The sequence below is a fragment of the Rhincodon typus genome, chromosome 21 (genome assembly GCF_021869965.1).
Source record: "Rhincodon typus isolate 14 chromosome 21, sRhiTyp1.1, whole genome shotgun sequence".
Classification (NCBI taxonomy): domain Eukaryota; kingdom Metazoa; phylum Chordata; class Chondrichthyes; order Orectolobiformes; family Rhincodontidae; genus Rhincodon; species Rhincodon typus.
The window spans coordinates 13,681,136-13,684,699 of NC_063352.1; the positions used below are offsets into that span (position 1 = coordinate 13,681,136).

Consider the following 3,564-nt stretch of genomic DNA (forward strand, 5'->3'; position numbering starts at 1 on the left):
CTGCTACAATTACAATATTTAAAAGGCATCTGAAACATATATGAATAGGAAGGGTTTAGAGGATATGGGCCAAATTCAGGCAAATGGAACTAGATTAATTTAGGATATCTGATCAGCATGGACATATTGGACTGAACGGTCTGCTTCTGTGCTGTATGACTCTATGATGTTAATGCTCCTCAGGCTTCTAATTCAGGATGAGGCACTATCTTGAATATATATGCAATCATCCTTGCTGTCAATGGTCATTTATTTATTTTTGCATTGTACTTTCTTATTGGTTCATCTTTTGCAACTTGACAACATAGTCTTCCACTACATTTATCAGTCCAGTTAGTTCTTCTCTTTTCCAAATCTTGTTTAAAACTCCCATCAGTTCTAGAACTGCTTTCACCATGTTAGATATTCTAATCAATTGAGAATATCAAATAATGAAGTCATGATAGAAACAGGCACATCTCTCTCATGACCAGATTAACCAATATACTCACCCATTGTTGATTCTTTTGTTTACTCTTTACATAACAAGAAAAAAAAGTAAGATTTCAATACTAAAACATTCATGACCCAGGATTTGATGTGGTAGGGTGACAAATGCTGCCTGCTGTTAGTCAGAGTTGTCCTTGCCCCTTAATGTTGACACTATTTTGCATTGCAAGCTGCTCAAAGTGTGGGAGGGAAATGGCGCGCTGCCCTCTTCAGGTCATCAAGGAAAATGTATCTGCCCAAAGATCAATTTATTCATGTCAACAAATATCTTATGGTGACCAGTAAAATAACAGAAACACCAAATATATGCAAAAATGTCAATAATGATGATCTTTTACAACTTTAAGCAAATAATTTATATTAGTAGTCCTATTGTGAGACCCTAGCACCAGTGTTATGAGCACCCTTTATCCATTGCTTCATGTTACACAAGAAAATAAATCCCATTATGCATGGGCATGATTTTTGTTTGGTTAAAGGATATACCAGCTATATGACAAATGTAGATAAAATCATTTCATAAAGAATATCAAAGTAGTTCCTCATATCTTTCAGTTTCCATCAGGTATGTTTGCTTAGTGGGGACACAAGGAAAAAAAAAATCACCCATCTGCTAACAGAGATTGCAGGATTAAATTTCTGGAAGAAAAGGAATACTTAGGGTGTTTTCTAATGCAAAAATAAACACAAGGCTGAAAATACATTCCTTAGGATTTGAGAAAACAAAAGTGACTTATACAACAGGGCCAAAATTCTGCAGTTTTTAATACTGCATTTTCAGTCTAGCTAAAAAATTTAAGAATACACTCACCCTGGCAAGTTTTCTCTTGGATTAATTGGGATAGAAACTGCAATGCCATATGTGGAAGAAAATAGGAAATAAAATAGAAATGCTGAAAATACACAGTAGTTTCATTAGCATCTGACATAGGATTACGTAGGATAAATGGCACAGAAACAGGCCATTCAGCCCCACCTGTCCATACCAGAATTTATGTTCCACTCTTGATTGCTCCCATCTTTTCTCACCGTTGTAAATATTTTCTTCATCTGTTTCTGTGGCTTTCCCTTAAATGCATCCATGCTATTCACTTCAACCACTTCCTGTGGTAATGGGTTCCTTTGTGAAAAGAATGTTTTTCAGAATTCCCTATTGGATTTTCGACGACCATCTTATGTTGGCAGTATTTAGTTACACACTTCCCTGCAAGAGGGAACATCCTCTCTATATCCACTTCACCAAAACCTTATGCAATTCTATAGACCACTATTAAGATACCCTTTAGCTTTCCTTTTTTGATAGAAAGGAAACCCAGCTTGCCAATTCTTCTCAATATGTATACCCACAAATTTCTGATAACATCCTTGTAAATCTTCTTGGCATCCTCTCCAGTATCTTCATATCCTTTTTATAGTCTGGTAACCAGAATTCATGTTATAGTTTAAGAGTAGTTCCAACAAGGTTCAGTGCAGGTTGAGCATAACCTTTTTTTTTTATATGTTAAGCCTAGCTAGTTCTCGTTTGCTTTTTCAAATGGCCTTGCTAAGCTGTGGTACAACTTTTAGTGATTTATATATTTGTGCTCTAAGGTCCCTTTAGTCCTCTAACCCAACTAGATGTGCCTTCCCAATTGTAAATAACTTCCCTATTCTACCAAAGTATACTATCTCGCCTTTATTTGTATTGAACTGACTTTAACATCTATTTGGCCAATCTGCAAGCTTATTAATGTCCAGCTTTAATACAGACTTCTTCTGTGTTAACTAACATTCCCAATTGGCTGCCGTCTCCACATATAAACATTGTGTTTTTAATTCCAAAGTCTAGGTTGTTCATGTAAATTGTGAACAGTAATGGTGTTTGACTTCTGTCCTACTCCTTCCATATTCTTCTATCATTCATTCTTCTGCTGTCTATGTACTCGGTAAATACCTCTTTCTTAACTTAATATGTTCACTTGTGCCTTTTATCATCCATGAAGTCGCATAGAATTTAATTTGCTCTATTCTTTTTGTTAATTATATGTTGCCTGTTGTCTGATGATTGCCTTTTTAAATGTTGACTACTGTTGTTGTGTTGTTGTTTCTCAGTATTGTTGCCTATTTTGTTTTCTCAAGTTCTATTCTCAGCCCTTCAAAATCTGCTCTTCTCCAATCTATTACCCAACTGCACAGAAAAAAAGTAAGGTAATGCTTCAAGCATATATTCTTCCTTAGAATTATATATAAAACAGCATTTTTGAAGGTGAAGTTGGTACGACAAGAAGTAGTTGAGGAGGAAGCTGGAAAACCAATGAAGGAGAAAGGAATAGAAGGTCATGCTGATTGGAAGAGATGAAAAGAGCTAGGAGAGACTTGTGTGAAACATAACCATCAGCAGAATGGGCTTTTTAAACTGACCAATGTTTACTATAACAGAGTAAATTTGATTAAAGTTAAAGAAAAACTTACAGGTATATAACGTCTTTCATGATTTCAAAATGTCTCAAAGTGCATTATGATCAGTGAAGTACTTTTGAAATATAGCTGTTGTTGTGATGTAGGAAACAGTGAAAAAGTGTGGATTCTTCAGATATCGCAAGAAGTTTGAAATCATTGCAATTTTCACTCCAGGCAGGCATAATGAGTCCAATGCCTTCCTCCTGTGCTGTATGACTTGGTTATCACACATGACTGAGTTTAGTAAATCCTGTAGAAAATGCTGTCATGGGCATTAGAAGGCACTTGTTTGAAGGTTTTTCCAGCAAGGAGGAAATTACATTGGACTTCGTGTTTTGCAATATCCCACAAGTCAGGAGCAAATTGTAACAAGAGAACAAACTGGTAAACTGTAACCAAAGTACAGTTTTAAATAACAGGCTGGCACTAGAAAGGAAAGCATTACTATCCAAAATCAATATTTGAAAAGGAACTTCTGAGGAATGAGATGCAATCTAAATAAAGGTGATCGACTGGGAGGCGTTTAGAATGGAATGGCATAAATGAGAGGTGGCAATTCAAAATGATCATACGTCAGTTAGAAAAAAGTGCAGTAGAATATAAAGGAGACTGATGTTGGCAAAAATGCAAGTACGT

General features: G+C 35.7%; 1 long non-coding RNA gene across 1 annotated transcript; it reads right to left on the bottom strand.

The window, feature by feature from the left end:
- Positions 1–374: 374 nt before the first annotated feature.
- LOC125485640 lies at positions 375–1,582 on the bottom strand. Its single transcript, XR_007264336.1, has 3 exons — positions 1,476–1,582; positions 1,301–1,337; positions 375–721 (listed from the first exon to the last, which is right to left on the bottom strand). It is a non-coding gene; the product is annotated as an uncharacterized LOC125485640 (long non-coding RNA).
- Between the last annotated feature and the right edge of the window lie 1,982 nt (positions 1,583–3,564).